Raw genomic sequence first — 18116 nt, 5'->3', positions numbered from 1 at the left:
TCTGGAGATAGATCTCCAGCCCCCCCCTCCCTCGCTTTTCCCCTCCCCGAAGGAAAGAGGCAGAGGAAGGAGGTTGTGTGTGTTTTTTTTTTCTCCTTGAAATTTTTATCACAAAATTATAATACACTCAAAGGGAAACTCACCGTCATGAAAAAGCAGTGCCTTGTCAACGGGGTTTCTGCGCCATCGCACCAGGGGCGGCGGCGGCGGCGGCGGCGGCGGCGGGCGCGGGGCGCGGGGCGCGGGCGCGGGAGCTCCCGGCCGAGCGGCGCCGGCCACACGCGCTCCGCTCTCTCTCTCGCTCACCCCCGCGCCGGGCGGCGGGCGCCCGCTCCCCGCGCCCGCCCGGCCTTCATGCTCTGCGCCCGGGCAAACCGCTCGCCTGCTCGTCTACCTCCAAACTTCGGTTCTCGCCTAGCAAAAAATGTGGAGATTAGGGTTTTTTTAATTAAAAAAAAAATTTTTTTTTTTTAAATCAAGCTCCCAAGCTGTCAATTCCTGTTTCCTTCGGGATCCTTTTTAACTTCAGAAATGTATTGGTTTATTCAAGAAACAGGTTTATTTGGCTTTTTTTTTTTTTTTTTAAGATCTACAAGATGCGTGCTATTCTCTGCAGGCGCCCTGCACACACACACACACACACACACACACACACAGCCCACACTCTCTCTATCCAGTTTTAGCTCTACGGGGGATGGGGGGCGCCGGGAGGTTAAAAACAAAAAGCAAAATATTTGTTTAGAACTCTGATAAGAATCAGTAAGTACCTTTTTTGCATATGCTTTTGAAAAAAGTAAAACACCACTTTTACTTAGTTATTTGGCAAATAACTGATTCATTCTAACTTTTAAATGTACTAGGCTTTCCTTTGCAACACCCTCTCTTTTAATTCCAGAATCGTGAAACCTTATCTGAAATCTGTAAGTCAGCATTAAAAAGAAAAGAAAAGAAAACATAACTTTAGCGGCCAGGATGAAGGTGAGGAGCTGATTAAGTCACTGGAAACATCCAATTCCTATTGCCTTCTCTTTACTGGATATCCTTTATCACCACCAATATTCCAAATTTGTGGAATTTTCATTACGTGATCCCCAGTTTTAAAAACGGAGCTACCCAATCTTATAACACTCTTTGGTGTAAGTATATAGTTACTACCCATTCTGAATCACAAATCTCAAATTGTTGAGACCTCTCCATAAACCATCCAGCCCTCAAAGTGTTTATGTAAACGTTAATTATGATAGGGTAGATTGGGAGGGGGTGTCTTTGTGTCTAGGTTAATTGTATTTACTTTTCCTGTAAATGCCAAGGAAAATAGAGTGGGGGGTCTTGTTATCTTTTAAATAAACATCAAGGGCAGGTAAAGGGTGAATTGTTAGGAATGTGACTTAGATTTTTAAAAACTACATATGTAAGCTCCAAAAATGTTCTAAAATTATTTTAAATTAGTTTGTAATACATATAGCAGTGGGGGTCCTGCTGATAAACAGAATGTTCAGACCCATGTCCCCGAGATACTTGGTGAGTTTTAAATCAAGTTATCCCTAGATTTAAATTATTCAAGTGAAATTGTTTAGTTTCTATATCCCCTTAGAATTAAACAGTAGTAGTACACCTTGCTTGCTTTTATAATGATACTGTAACTATGCTGGGTTGCCCAAGATAAATATGTCAGTGTTGGCATACAATGTTGTCATACTCAAGATAGAAAATCTTTTTAAAAAACAAACCATATCTTGCTCTAGTAACTGCTGCTCTGTGGTTCACAATGTATGCTTTGTATTTGGACATGCCTTAAAAATATATTCAGTGATTTAGTATCACATAGTATCATCGAGGTGTTTTCTCAGAAAATGTGCTTCACATTCAGCCAAGGCCTTCCTGGAACAGTAGTCTCTGCATAAATTAGCATATTACTCTACACTTGACAGTTGGACCAACCAGTTTTCTAATTGGCTTGGGAAATTTTTAAACACGTTTTAAAGTGCTCTTGGATTGGCTGGAATTTAATTATAATACCCATTTTGAAGAATTACATTTCAAAAGAGTTCATGGATTATTCATTGCAATTAGTACCCACCAAGCAAGTTATACAGCTGTTGCTCCACAGCTCCAATGAAATATTAATGGATTTCAGAATGCTATTCTCCCAAGTTGCCCCAAACCCAAAGACACACAAATTTGACTTTAACAGATCGTCAAACAAATTTGAATTTGTATACTTATAAAGAGTATAGGGCACTGCAGGATTTTTAAAAGAACGTCCACATAGAAGAAAAGCACTGACATTTCCTGAATGCCTACTAACCACCTAGATGCTTATATACATTACTGGATGAACCTTCCTACAAACCTGTAGAATAAGGTTTAATCAACCTGATTTTGCAGCTGAGGCTCCCAATGGTTTCAGTAATTCGTCTGAGGTCATCAGTCTAATATGGGCTGGTGAGGGAGCCCAAGTCAGGTTGATGCTAAAAGTCAACCTCTTCAAGGCCTGAAAAGGATCTAGGGAACAAGCAGTCCTCCCTGTTTTTTGTTTTTGTTTTTGTTTTTAAAGATTTTATTTATTTATTTGACAGAAAGAGATCACAAGCAGGCAGAAAGGCAGGCAGAGAGAGAAGAGGAAGCAGACTCCCTGCTGAGCAGAGAGCCCGATGTAGTGCTCTATCCCAGGGCCCTGAGACCATGACCTGAGCTGAAAGCAGAGGCTTTAACCCACTGAGCCACCTAGGCGCCCCAGTCCTCTCTGTTTTAATATAAACAGAGTTCAGTACTGTGGCATAGGCAGACGGGACAACTGTCTGATTTGTGACGACCAAGTTTGAGAATGCCAGCTGTCAAATCTAATTTTAAATTTTGGGGGGTGTTACAAAATCCTGGGACAGCAGTGGGGAGAATCTCAGATTCACCAGACACCACCAAAACTGATACCACTTAATACTATAACAAAACAAAAGCATCTTTACTTTTTTCCCATGTGATTAAAAAAACCTAACATTTTAAAATAAGGGATATGCCTTTGTATATAAAATTTTAAATTGTGGTTTATATAAACAGGATTTTGGTATCTGAATGTGATATCAGGAAACTTTTTAAGAAAAAAAAAGGAAACAAAAATTTTAAGAGGAAACTTCTTAAAATGGCTTGATTGTACACAAATAACTTTAATATATTTCCTGTAATTATGTACAACTGAAATGGTCATTCCTATGATTCCCATCTGCATGTGTGACTTAGAAAGAAAGAAGGACAAGTGGATACAGAAGAAAAAAAAAGGAAGTAATTAAATTATAATTGAAATGTTCTAGCATGTGTTTGGGCATATAAATGAACAGGTCCAATGTCCACAAAACACAAGTTGAAATATATCTGTTTTTTTGTTTTTTCCCTCCATATGTTCCCCTTGGTTGGTGGGCCATTCTCAGAAGGGCAGAAGGGGAAGAAAGCAGATGCTGAGATTAAGTGGTGGTGCGCATGACCAGATGTGCCCCCATCACAGAAATGCCAAAATATACCAGATGAGTTAGTAAATGCTCTATATAGTGTGTGTGAAAGAAAAATGGAAAAATTGCCAATGTGTGTAAAAAGGTGTATAACTTTATTTGTACCTCTAGAAGTACTTATATTCTGGGGCTTAAGTGCACTAGCTCTGTATTCAGGCTGACCTGGGTTCAGATCCCACCTTTGACACAGCCAGGTGTGTGGCTTTGGGCAACTCACTTCACCCTTCAGAGCCTCAACTTCCTCATCTATAAAACGGGGTAATTATAATCATGTCTGAGAGTTATTTTAAGGATTCAGGAACTAGTGCATGCAAAATATTTAGCAAGCTACCTGAAACAGGAAAGGTCACAGTATTTAGCTAATATTATATTGTCTTATTTTAGTTATGCATCAGTAATTTATTTTAGTATGTCCCTTGTAATTTCCCAATGGCAAGCTCATATGATTCAACCTAATTATCTTTCTCTTATGTTCCCTCCCAGATAGGGAGCTCCATAAGGGCTTTCTATTCTCTAAGGGCCTACCAGAGTACTCTGTATAGTTAGCTCACCATCAGTACCTGTGGGATAAAAGAAAACCAGCCCAGTCCGCAAGAAGCATAAGAACACAAGAAATCAAACTGTATCTAGAGACCTATATATTAAGGGAGTGCAGTAAGTCTCCTAGAACCACATAAAACCATTGCCCAATGGATCACAGGCAGAAGAGGCTAATGGTTTAGAATTCTTCCTCCCCCTCCCCCCCACCTCCCTCTCCTTCTCGTTCTCTTTCTCCCTCTCCCCCTTTCTCTCTCTCTTTCTCTCTCTCTCTCACCAGTTAAAGCTGTCATTTCCGGATTTTAGCCCTGTGGTCTCTTTGTCTAATTTTTTAAACTTCTCTCACCTCTGTTTCCTTATCTGGGACATGAAAGTAACAATACCTGTATCTCAGGTTGGTGGAGAGTTAAATGACGTTAGTATGACAAAATCTTTGCTTTAGAACTGGATATATAGTAAATATTCAGTAATAGTTACCCTTAGTGTTGTCACTATTAATACTATCATTAGAAATAATTGTTTTCAAAGCAATGGTAAACACACAATTTATTGGAGTCCTTACAATTGTTTTCAAAACCTTGCCTACATTATTTGATACATGAATATAAACACCTTAAATCATCTTTGTAGAGACTAAGGCTATTCTTGTCATGACATATTTCAAGCTGGTTATTTTCCTTGACAGATTTTTAAAAGTCTGAACTCCCACAAGCTTTTAGTACAAGGATAAGGAGTATAACAGAACTGCAAAAAAAAAAAAAAAAAAAGGCAGTCAGCACTCCCACTGGGCTTACTGTCTTACACATCTAGCCTGCTTCCCCACAGAGTATAAGGGGGGAGGGCAGTCATCAGGTTCAGACACCACATGCCTGGGATGCCTGGGTGGCTCAGTCAGTTAAGTACCTGCCCTCAGCTCAGGTGATGATCCCAGAGTCCTGGGATAGAGCCCTGCATTGGGCTCCCTGCTCACTGGGGAGCCTGCTTCTCCCTCTGCCTGCTCTGCCTGCCACTCCCTCTGCTAACGAATAAATAAATAAAATCTTAAAAAAAAAAAAAGATACCACATGCCAGAGCAACGGGAAGGCATGGCTGGGATGTGTCACTTGCCAAGTCCCCACCCAGCCCCTCTGGTGTTCTGGCAGAATGCCTAACCTGTCCAAAACAGAGCACTCCTTCCCCACCACGCCCAAGGCAGAATAGACACTGTAACTTCTGCGAGTACTTTGATCACTGAAGAGCCACATTCTTGGGCACCTGGGTAGCTCAGCGGGTTAAGCCGCTGCCTTCGGCTCAGGTCATGATCTCAGGGTCCTGGGATCGAGTCCCACATCGGGCTCTCTGCTCGGCAGGGAGCCTGCTTCCTCCTCTCTCTCTCTGCCTACTTGTGATCTCTCTCTCTGTCGAATAAATAAATAAAATCTTTAAAAAAAAAAAAAAAGAGCCACATTCTTATTTGAGTTGAGTAAAGTTAATTAGGCATTTTCACAGCCCACATACGACACCCCTCAGACTATGCAATTCCCTCCCACCTATGTCTTTTAATGATTGCCTCCATTCCCAGGTACTCTGAGACCATAAAGGTGACACCCTATGCAAAGAGGTAAGTACTCTTATACCTCACAAAGTTTTTATCTCCCCTCACTGTAAATCATACCAGTCAACTAGAAGGTGGGTGTATGAATCAATCTCTTGTGAGTTAAATGACCTGGAGTCAGGTCTAAGGCAATTAGGATCAGAGATGGGCAGTCTGGGCAAAGGACACGTATGCTCTGCAGGTTTAGATGGCGTGGGGGCATGGTGAAAGCTTGATGGGTTCTTCTTGCCCTGTCCTAGGGCAAAACCCCAAACTCAAGTCATCCTCTCCCCTTCTGAATTTGGTCTTCCCTCTAGTCTCTGTGTCACCAACCCCAAATATTTTAGGATTATCTACGATTCCTTCTTATTCTCTGACTTCCCTTAGTCCATGCAACCCACCTCCAACATCCCCCTCAAATCCAGTCTCTCCTCTCCACCTCACTTCAGGTCCTCATCTCTCTCTTGCTTGGCCTCCCCATTCAATCTTTATCTAAATTACTGCAAAAACCACCTTTTGCAAACCCAGCTGGTTATGTCACACCTTCGTTAGCACCACACTGCTCAGGGAAGCTTATCCAAAATATAGATTCCCAAGGCCCAGACACTTGGAAGTTCTGGGGAGAGATGAGGTGCCGGCATTTATATTTTCAAGTGGTCCATGAATTACTGCACTTGCCCCCCAGGAGCACCTCTAACTGCTCTTCTCCTAGTACCCTGCAGTGCAATCATGGGGGACAGCCTGTTCCTGAATAAATTTGCCCGCTGTGAGCAATAAGCTTTCCCCTCTGCCTGGAATGCCCTTCCTCCTCTGGGGCAAGTCCACCATTCTCCAAAACTCAGCTCAAATGCCACCTCCTTGGGGTGCCTTCTTCTATCCCCTACAAGTGGCTTTCAGACATCTTTGTCTGAGACTCACTCACTCTCAAGAAATAGATTTCACATTACCATGCAATAAATATCTAATTAAATCAAAGGTTTTGGGGGACGCCTGGGTGGCTCAGTTGGTTGAGCAGCTGCCTTCGGCTCAGGTCATGATCCCAGTGTCCTGGGATCGAGTCCCACACCGGGCTCCTTGCTCGGCCGGGAGCCTGCTTCTCCCTCTGCCTCTGCTGCCACTCTGTCTGCCTGTGCTTGCTTGCACGTGCTCTCTCTCTCCCTCCCTCTCTCTCTGGCAAATAAATAAATAAAATCTTTTAAAAAAAATCAAAGGTTTTGGAAAACAGTATCTAAAAACTTACTATGGAGGTTGCAACTTGAGATGCCCTTTGACCACTGAACAACATGGGTTCGAAGTGTGTGGGTCTCCTATATGCAGATTTTCTTATAACACAGCCCTGTTAATGTATTTTCTCTTCCTTATGAATTTCCTTTTTTTTTTTTAAAGATTTTATTTATTTGACAGAGATCACAAGTAGGCAGAGAGGCAGGCAGAGAGAGAGGAGGAAGCAGGCTCCCTGCTGAGCAGAGAGCCGGATGTGGGGCTTGATCCCAGGACCCTGAGATCATGACCTGAGCCGAAAGCAGAGGCTTTAACCCACTGAGCCACTCAGGTGCTCCCCTTATGAATTTCTTAATAACATTTTCTTTTCCCTAGCTTACTTTATTGTATGAATACAGCATATGGGCACCTGGGTGACTCAAGTCAGTTAAGCGTCTGCCTTAGGCTCAGGTTATGATTTCAGGGTCCTGGGATTGAGCCCCATGTGGGACTCCCTGCTCAGCAGGGAGTCTGCTTCTCCCTCTCCCTCTGCCCCTTTCACTGCTCCTTCGCTCTCTCTCTCTCAAGTAAATAAATAAAATCTTTAAAAAAATCAACATATAATACATATGACATACCAAGTATGTGTTGATCAACTCTATGTTATGGAAGGCTTCCAGTCAACAGTAGACTATGAGTAGCCAAGTTTTGGGGGAGTCAAGTTATGCATGGATTTTTGACTAAGCAGTGGAGGTTGTGGGGGAGTTGGGGCCTCTAATCCCTATGTTGTTCAAGGGGCAAACTTTCAGTCTATTCTATCTCACTTTTAGAAGGGCTGTTAAGCCACCTTGTAAATGGATTTCATGATCCACTAATGGAGGTGACCCTCATTTGAAAATTGCCGCTTGAAGGGAATAAATGCCCCCTTTCCCTATGCATGCAGTACATACCTCTATCATACTATTTACCATATTCCACAGTAATTATCTGTTTACAGTCTGTCTTCACCCCTACTTTCCCTCCCCCAAATATGCACACACCAGAAGCAAGTCAACATATCCTTGGGCAGTTACACAGCCGTTGACAAATGCAGAAATGAGAATACTGGAGAAGGAATAATTTAATTGCCTTTTTTTTTCCCCCTTTTCTGGTTATGGCTCCCAGCATAGCCTATCAGCAACTCCCAAGAGGCTGGGTCTAGGAATCGTATTAGCATCAACCCTTAAGTTAAAAGGAATCAGCCATTGTATTTCAGCACCACTGAACCAAGGTGTAAATTCTTCTTGCCCTCAAAAATAAAAACCACAGAGGCAAAAAAACAGAAAATATTTTGTCAGGTTGCTAGCCTGCCAAGATAGTGCAAATGTGGGCAAACAAATCTCTTTCTTAGATACTTAGCAGCAAATATTCAAAAACCTCAAAACCCTCCTTCCATACCACTTCAGAAAGGAACCACCCCCTCTCTGGGGCCGGTGCAAAGACCTTTCTATCTGTGCTGCCCGAAGCTCCGCTTCTCACTAGGCTGTCTCCATCAACACAAACAAATGAAAAAAAGTAGAAAAACAAAACAAAACCAAAACCAAAACCCGAAACAAGAAAACCCCAGAAAAGCTAAAATGAATCGCAGCAAAGAACCCGGGTGGCAAGTTCTAGTGTGAAATGTACCTGAGCTGCATGCACCAGGCGAGACAGTGGCCCATAGGGGAGGGATCCTGTTTCTGCAACACGTGGCTCCAGCAACAGGAAACCTGCGTGGGACAACCCCCACCTGCCTGCTGCCCGCCTGCTTGTTTGCAGCACTGTCATTTGCGTGATGCTAATTTGCTCCATGTCTTGGTAAACATATTTGGAGAGCCTTTATGAAAATGCATTGTGGACTTGGGGAACTGGCCCCAGAGCAGGCTGAAATGCTCTGAAAGCCTTATAATTCTATGCCAGAAGAGAGGTGAAGAGGATACACTTTAATGACGGGTTTTAAAGAATGCCTAAGAGTTCTCTAAATGGTGTGGGGAAAGAGAGGAGAGAGCTCTGGGCAGAGGAACTTTATGTGGGGCTTCCGCAGCTCACGGCAGGGAGTCTGGGTGATTCTTTAGACTGCTCCTTTTCACACTGTAGGTCACAATTCAATGGGTTATAAAATTCATGAAATTGTGACCAGCTTTCATAAAAAACGAAAGAGCCTAGAATAGAAAATATCTGAACATATCACAGGTAGTAAAGTACTGTCAACTTTTTTGTGAAATTTGTTTTCATTATAAACATGTCTATATATGCGTGTGTTGGTTTGTGATATAAAATAAGTATGACAGGAGGACACAATGTACAGCATAGGAATATAGTTAAAAATATGTAACAACTTTCTCTGACAGATGGTAGTGAGATGTATCCTGGTGATCACTTCATAATGTTTATCAATGTTGAATCATTGTGTTGTATACCTGAAATTAATATAATACCATATGTCAACTACACTTCAATTAAATATATATATTTATTTATGTATATATGTATTTCTTACTGTGGTGGTGACTAAATTTTTAAAAAATTTTTATAATTATTTTTATTGCAATATAGTTGACACACAATGCTACTTTAATTTTTGGTATACAACACACTGATTCAACAACCCTCTAGGTTATGCTGTGCTCACCACAAGTGTAACTGCCATCTGTCACCACACCATATATTATAATTATTACTACAATGCCATTGACTATATTCCTTATGCTGTTCCTTTCATCTCTGTGACTAAGTCTTTCCATAACTGGAAGCTGGTATCTCCCACTCTTCTTGCCCACCCCTCCATTCTCCTCCCCTCTGCAACCACTGGTTTGTTCTCTGTATTTATGGTTCTGTTTCTGTTTTTTGTTTGTTTATTCATTTGTTTTATTTTGTAGATTCCACACATAAGTGAAATCAGATGGTATTTTGTCTACGTTTAAGTAAAAAAATGAAAAAAGAAAAGTATTTTTTCCTGTGGTGGTGATTAAAATTAAAAAAAAAAAAAAAAAAAACAAGCAGGGGGGTGCCTGGGTGGCTCAGTGGGCACCCAAAAGCCTCTGGGCACCTAAAGCCTCTGCCTTCGGCTCAGGTCATGATATCAGGGTCCTGGGATCGAACCCCGCTTCGGACTCCCTGCTCAGTGGGGAGTCTGCTTCTCCCTCTCCCTCTGCCTCTTCCACTGCTCCTTTGCGCACACGCTCTCTCTCTCAAATAAATAAATAAAATATTAAAAAAAAAAAACAAACACCGCCCCCAAAACACCTGTCTAGGCAAAAAGGGGTACCATTTGAGGGGTTTAAGCAGCCTTTTAGATTGCTATGAACAGATTGGAATTTTATGAGAATAAGTGCGGTGGTAGTGTGAAAGACGGCTGCACAGAAGTGAAAAAAAGCTCAGGGGACACATGGCAGTGTGTTTTGTAAGGCTTCCCCACACTAGACAGGGAGCTCCTCAAGGACAGAACCATCACATAGCTCTGAAATCCTCACACCCGGCATACAAGTAGGCACCAAATACATGTCTGACTGAGTACGGTAAGTCCTGAGTATGACTAATCAAGATGACTCCCAAGAAGCCTTACCACTTCGCAGTCTCACCTTTGTGTACCCCTCTCCTACGCGGTACCAAGGGTGGTCTGTGGCTAACAGAACAGGGCGGAAGCGACTGTTTGCCACATCTGAGGGTAGGTTATAAAGGCTGCATATTCCCTCGGAGGTGCTGTCTCTGGATCACTCAGTCTGGGGAAAGCCAGCTGCCCCATCCTAGGACAGTCTGTGGAAAGACCCATGTGGCCAGGAACTGAGGTCTCTAGCCAGCAGTCAGAGGGGCCCTGAGGCTTTTTACCCATTGTGCAAGCACATCACCCACCTCGCCCACACCTCAGTTTACTGCAACCCAAAGCATAGCTGGATTACAAGCTCCTGAGAGATCCCGAGGTAGAAACTCCCAGCTAAACTATTCCTGGGTTCCTGACCCACATAACTGTGGTGTAATAAATGCTTGTTGCTTTCAACTGCTAAATTTTGGGGGTGCCTGGCTGGCTCAGGAGATAGAGCGGGTACTTTTCATCTCAGGGTTGTGAGGTCCAGCCAAATGATGGGTGTAGAGATTACTTAAAAAATAAATTAAAATTAAAATTAAACTACTAGGGGCACCTGGGTGGCCTAGTCAGTTAAGCATCTGCCTTCAGCTCAGGTCATGATCTCAGGGTCCTGGGATTGAATCCTGCATGGGGCTCCTTGCTTAGTGGGAAGCCTGCTTCTCCCTCTCCTACTTCCCCTGCTTGTGTTCCCTCCCTAGCTGTTTCTCTCTCTGCCAATTAAAAAAATCTTTTTTAAAAATTAAAAAATAAAAAGAAACTGCTAAATTTTTTTTAGAGATTTTACTTGTCAGTGAGAGAGAGTGAGAGCAAGCAGCACAAGCAGGGGGAGTGACAGGCAGAGGGAGAAGCAGGCTCCCTGCTGAGCAGGGAGCCCGATGTGGGACTCGATCCTAGGACCCTAGGATCATGACCTGAGCTGAAGGCAGATGCTTAACCAACTGAACCACTGAGGCATCCCAAACTGTTAAATTATTATTTTTCTTTTTTTTTTTCAAAAAAATTTTTTTAACATAAAATGTATTATTAGCCCCAGGGGTATAGGTCTGTGAATTGCCAGGTTTACACACTTCACAGCACTCACCATAGCACATACCCTCCCCAATGTCCATAACCCAACTAAACTGATACATTATAAGACACTTTGTTATACAGCCATACAAGACTAATACATTGGGTTATTCATAAAGTCTGGAAGAGCTGAACATTTATACCAGCATACTAGAGTTACCCATTGTTTAGTATCATTTTGTTCTTTTCTCCAACAATCTATCACCTCACATCTTCAGCCTAATTAGGGAAAGGCCCATGACCCAACCTGGACCAATTGGACCCTCTCTGCTCATGTTAGTACCTGGGACACAGAAACTGGCTCAGCTGTGGGGAGCAGATGATATGGCTGGAAAGACTAAGGGTCATGGCCGCCATTTTGGAGCAGTTACAATGGGGCCCATGCCAGTGGGTGGGAACAGGAAGGCCACTGCATCAGGGGGAAGGGATTCTCACTAGGGGTGGAGGGAAGGAAGAGGGTTGGAGAAAATGCCTGCTGATATTGTAAGCCCCATGAGGCCTGGCTGCCTTTCTAGCATTTGGATTGGAAGACTGTTCTTTAGAATTATTCCTCATTTTACTTGCTCTCCTATGAGTGAATTCCCTCTCTTGCAACCAAAAGAGCCTCGGGTATGCTGCCCAGCAGCCTCTCCAGGGCGCTGTCCAGCGTAGCAGCTCCTTCCACTCCAGCAGGCCAAGTATCCCACTAAGCTTCATTATTACTGCTCTACAGCAACAGCTACGGATTGTGTAAAAGGTCCTTTCAGACCATCCAACTCCTTCTGCCTTCGCTCCATTTTCACCAAGTAATCCTTTGATTATTAATGTACTTCAATTTTAAAAGTTGTGTTCTGGCCAACTGACCTAATCACTCCAGTGGTTGGGTAGGCTCATGCCCATTATAAATTCACAGACTGCCTTTTGGGTACAAATCATTCTTGAGTGACCTTCACTTCATTTCCACTGGCCTCGGTCAAGCCCTGTCACTTAGCCAACGAACCATTTCAGCGGCCCCTGCTCCAATCCATTCTCTTCAACTTCTCTTCTTAATACACAAATCCAGTGCCTCACTCCCTGCTCAAAACCGGCATGGGGCCCGGTGCCACTGGAATGATGAAGGTGGGCTCCAGCCCATGGTTCACCACCTCCCTCTCTGTTCCCTCTGACGGCTCTCCGCTCTTCACACATGGTGTTTACGCCATGTTCTGCAAATACTATTGGTAGCTCCCCTTCCTGCTCACTTTCCCTCAGCCCTCTCTCTGGCCTCTTCCCTCTTCCCACTGTACTCCCAAAGAACTTCCTCTTCCTCCTTCCTTTATAACACAAACTGCAGTTGGCTTGACTTGTAATTAATCATCTTCATGTTCATCCCCAGATCATGAGCCTCAAGGAGGTGAGGACTATGCTTTCCTCGTTTGCAGCACCCCCCAACCCCAGGACCAACCAGAGCATCTTCATCAATGTTCCATGCTAAAGGAACATTTATTGAGCATTTACTGTATCAGGGCACCTAGCTGTTGTTAGGAGGGACCAGGCACTCCACAAATGGTCACCAAATTTGATTATAGTCAGTTGGGGTAGTAGAGACAAGTTCTCCCCGGACCTAATCACATTTAGGTAAGGGGTCACCTAGCCTCACTATGCAGAGCTGGGAGAGCAGAAGCAGGCTCCTGGTGACATCAATGGTGCAAAAATGACTGAATCCCAGCCCCCATTTTTTTTTTTTTAAATAAAGAAGGAGCTACAATTTCCTGATAAACTAACTTGCTTCTCCCCCTTTCCTCTCTTTCCCTATTTCTACCTTGTATCTGTGACTCACAGGCACATTACAGAATGCTAGCTTCAGGTTGAAACACTGGAGAATAGGGAGGGGGTGATCCCTCCCCGCTTCAGCTATCCAGTTTATACCTTTTAGAGAAAGGGCACATGAGTCGACCCATCAGTGACTTTATTGTAATTCTTTCAAAAGAGTCAGCATCCACACGTGAAGGCAGAAGCAGAAACTGGTCCTGATTTATCCACTGACAACCCCTGTCCTGTCCCCCAGGTGTTCCTCTATCCCTCCAGAGCTGTGTGAAGGCCTCAGCTCTCAGCAAACCAGAGACAGACAACGTGGAATCCTAAAGAGCATAACCACTTCAGGTTGTCTCAGAGAACTTTACACAGTCATTCCAAAGCCGTTGAAGAAGAAACACTGATCAATAAGCAAAAACCAAAAATAGCCCATAGAACATAGAATTGTTCCTCTTTTTAAACAAACATGAAAATTCCTACACACTAAGTCTCTGTCTTTCATAGGATATACAGTAAATGAATACCGTCTCAAATCGTGCTCACCCCACAGGCTCTACAAAGGCAGCAAAACATAGGGCACGGCCTGAGCAACCTCCAGAGACCTCCAGGAGTTGCCAGCTTGGGGAACACAAGGACACTTGTAGTGACTCTGGCTTTCTGGGAAATGGCAGCTTTGTCAAGAAGCTGTCTTCCTCACTGGGTCTTTACATCTCCAGTTACACCAAGCTTCGCCTTTCACTTCATGGTCATTCTCCAGACAGAATAAAATTTTTATTACCTTATGGGAATTATGCCCTTAAAGAATAGAGGGCCGCCTGGATGGCTCAGATGGTGAAGCGGCCGACTCTTGGTTTCGGCTAAGGTTATGATCTCAGGGTTGTGGGATCGAGCCCCACGTGAGGCTCCTTGCTCAGTGGGGAGTCTGCTTCAGATTCTCTCTTTCCACCTCTCCCCCCACAAAATAAAAATAAATCTTGAAAAAAAAAGACCCAAAGAATAGAAAAAATGGAGATGATGGAGGGCAGGGGGTGTGGCTCCCTTATGAGCTAAATAAAGGACTGTTTCTCTACCCACAGGCCAACTAGGATGTACTCACATTCGTGCCTCAGCACATTTCAAGTTACTACATGACAGGGCCCCTTCCAGAGAGTAAAACTCACAACTATTAGAGGCAGAAATGTTTCACACTGTAGCCTGTTTCACACTCATTCCCAAACTTTATGTGCCATTGTTCCCTCCTCCAAATTTTTCACTTTTTATGAGGGAGCCTTCCAGCATTTTTCCAAATGGAAGGAGTAGGAAGCACGAGTGGCACCAACAGGTTCCCACCTAAGAAGATGTTTTGTAGGAATTAGCTCAGTATCCATTTTTCCTTACTGTTATCTCTTCATAATGACACAATGTCCCTTCACCCATGCCAAAGTATACTTTTGAACACCATAATGTCAAGGCATCATTCACTAAACCATTTTATCTTTTCTTTTAAATATATATATATATATATATATATATATATATATATTTTTTTTTTTTTTTTTTTTTTTTAAGGCTCCACACAATGTGGGGCTTGGACTCACCACTGCAAGATCAAGAGTCACAAGGTCTACCGACTGAGCTGGCCAGGCGCCCCAACAAAACCATCTTGTCAAACTTTTTTGACTGTAACCTATAAAAAGAAATACATTTTATCTTGCAAGTCATGTTATATATCCATAAAAACATACACATGTAATATAAACTCATTTATGCAACACAATGCACTGACATCTTTTTGACATTTTTAAAAAGATTATTTATTTATTTATTTATTTGAGAGACCATGAGCGGGGTTGGGGGAAGAGGTAGAGCTGAGCAGGGAGCCTGACATGGGACCTGATCCCAGGACCCTCAGATCACGACCTGAACCAAAGGCAGACGCTTAGCCAACTAAGCCACCCGAGCACCCAACATTTTTTTTTTAAAGATTTTATTTATTTATTTGATAGTCAGAGAACACAAGTAGGCAGAGAGGCAGGCAGAGAATGAGAAAGGGAAGCAGGCTCCCCGCGGAGCAGAGAGCCTGATGTGGGGTGGGGCTTGATCCCAGGACTCTGGGATCATGACCTGAACCGAAAGCAGAAGCCCAACCCACTGAGCCACCCAGGCACCCCACCCAACATTTTTTTTTTTTAAAGATTTTATTTTTGGGGCGCCTGGGTGGCTCAGTGGGTTAAGCCGCTGCCTTCGGCTCAGGTCATGATCCCAGGGTCCTGGGATCGAGCCCCGCATCGGGCTCTCTGCTCGGCCGGGAGCCTGCTTCCTCCTCTCTCTCTGCCTGCCTCTCTGCCTGCTTGTCATCTCTCTCTGTCAAATAAATAAATAAAATCTTAAAAAAAAAATATTTTATTTTTAAGTAATCTCTACACCCAACATGGGGCTTGAACTTAGTCACAAGGTCTACCAACTGAGCCAGCCGGATGCCCCTCTTTTGTCATTTTTAAAAGACCACCATCCACTAAATGGATTTCATGATCTTACTGCATTGGAACATATGACATGGAAACAGTAGTTTATAGTATTTCACAGAAAAGTATCATTTTATGGCAAATAATGAAATCCCACTAAAGAAGGGGGCCTTAAAAATTCCAGGCAGAAGAGTTGACAAAGAGTAAACTTTTTGCTTCTTATTTAACTTTCAACTTCCAGGACACTTTACAAGTATTTGATCTTAGTAAATGAACACTTCAACAAAAACTTTTAAACAATCTCAAAACCTTGTGGGTCGCACTATTCTCTTTACACTGAAGAAAGAAAGAAACTGAAGCAGAAAAGTTACCTCCACCTCTCACCGCCCCCCTCACAGTCTGTATTTAAAACATATCTGTTCAGGGATTACAATTCAGCAATATCTTTTAAACAATCTTAAAATCGTTGCTTCAAATTATGACATACAGCACAAACAGGTCCTGGCAAGGTTACCACGGAGATTAAGGGAGATAATATAAGGGAAGTACATGGTGGCTCCTGCTACCATTCAGGTTCTCAGGTTATCTTTTCTTGGCTATGTCTGATCTCTACATGGCCAGAGGCTCAATCACTCGCTGAGCACCTGCCCTGCTGGGCAATAGAGAACAGGGTCTCTCACAGAGTGTACTGGCTCCATGAATAAAAACAAATACCATTAGCAACTCAGATTCTATGCAAACTACTGCAGCCACTCTGGAAAACACGATGGAGGTTTCTCAAAAAGTTAAGAATAGAGGCAAGCCTGGGTGGCCCAGTCCGTTAAGCTTCTGAGTCTTGATTTTGGCTTAGGTCATGATCTCAGGGTCATGGGATAGAGCTCTGAGTTGGGTTCCATGCTCAGTGGGCAGTCTACTTGAGATTCTCTCTTCCTCTCCTTCTTTTTTTTTTTTTTTTAAGATTTATTTATTTATTTGTCAGGGAGAGAGCACAAGCATGGGGGATGGCAAAGGGAGAAGGAGAAGTAGACTCCCCACTGAGCAGGGAGCCCGATGCAGGGCTTGATCCCAGGACATTGGGATTACGACCTGAGCCGAAGGCAGCCGCTTAATCAACTGAACCACCCAGGCGTCCCATATCTTTTTTTTTTTTTTTTAAGTTAAACCAGAACTACCCTCTGATCCAGCAATTGCACTACTAGGTATTTTTATTCAGAGAATAAAAAAATACTAATTCAAAGGGATATAAGCACCCTGACATTTGCAGCAGCATTATCTACAACAGCCAAACTGTGGAAATAGCCCAAGTGTTCATCAACTGATGAAAGAATGAAGATGTGGTATATATACAGTGGGATATTACTCAGCCAAAAAAAAAAAAGTAAACTTGCCATTTGGGGTGAATTATCACTAGTGAGTACAATGCTAAGTGAAATAAGTCAGTCAGAGAAAGGCAAATACCTTATGATTTTACTCACATATGAATGAGCAAAGGGACAGAAAGAGAGAGAGAGGCAATCCAAGAAACAGACTCTTAACCTTAGAGAACACACTGATGGCTACCAGAGGGCAGCTGGGTGGGAGGATTAAGGAGGGCTTGTGTTGTGATGAGCACCAGCTGTGGGCTGTTGTATGGAAGTGCTGAACCACTATATGGTACACTTGAAACTAATATTACACTGTATGCTAACTAACTAAAATTTAAATAGTAAGTTTATACACATACATGATAAAAAATAAATTGGTTTTTCGGGGCGCCTGGGTGGCTTAGTGGGTTAAAGCTTCTGCCTTCCGCTCAAGTCATGATCCCAAGGTCCTGGGATCGAGCCCCACATTGGGCTCTCTGCTCAGCGGGGAGCCTGCTTCCCACTCTCTCTGTCTCTGCCTGCCTCTCTGCCTACTTGTGATCTCTGTCTGTCAAATAAATAAATAAATAATCTTAAAAAACTAAATAAATTGGCTTTTGGACCTTGAAAACTACAAATAAATCCCTAGAATTCTAGAGTGCCTGGGCTGAACAATTCATTTATTCCTCCAACAGATAATTATTGTCAGCCTCCCATGCTAGGCATGGTGCCATATTCTGGGATTATGGGATCCAAAAAACAGTAGATACAACCACAGTCCTTAGGATGTCTACAGTCAAAGAGTTTAGAGTTTGGGAAAATATGACACATTCCATTAGTATTACATAACATACAACTGTTTGACACTCCCTTATTTATAAAGTGAGGTAAGATCAGTGGTTCCCCAAGGTAAAGATTTCATAGATAGAAAGGCTGTCATAAAAGAAATACTTAAAAAAAAAGAAAAAAAAAAGAAAAATGATATGCTCTATTAATATAATTCTTTAAACTGAATTAATTGTCAAGAAAAAAGAATCACCACATATCCTTATTTTTCCCTTCAACTATAAG

General features: G+C 42.8%; 1 protein-coding gene across 3 annotated transcripts in view; it reads right to left on the bottom strand.

Moving 5' to 3' along the window:
• The window catches only part of BICRAL (BICRA like chromatin remodeling complex associated protein), a 108301-nt gene that overhangs the window by 78917 nt on the left and 11268 nt on the right, over positions 1 to 18116 (bottom strand). For all 3 annotated transcript variants that reach the window (XM_045071188.1, XM_045071190.1, XM_045071189.1), the window contains 2 exons: positions 14836 to 14924; positions 144 to 414 (listed from right to left, as the gene is read on the bottom strand). The gene's annotated coding sequence lies outside the window, so the exon portion shown is untranslated. The remainder of the gene's footprint in view (positions 1 to 143; positions 415 to 14835; positions 14925 to 18116) is intronic.

This window comes from Mustela putorius, unplaced genomic scaffold (genome assembly GCF_011764305.1).
Source record: "Mustela putorius furo isolate JIRA1106 unplaced genomic scaffold, ASM1176430v1.1 tig00003983_pilon_pilon_pilon, whole genome shotgun sequence".
NCBI classification, from domain to species: Eukaryota; Metazoa; Chordata; class Mammalia; order Carnivora; family Mustelidae; genus Mustela; species Mustela putorius.
The sequence above is the reverse complement of the archived record's forward strand: the minus strand, read 5'-3'. Positions and strand labels throughout refer to the sequence as shown.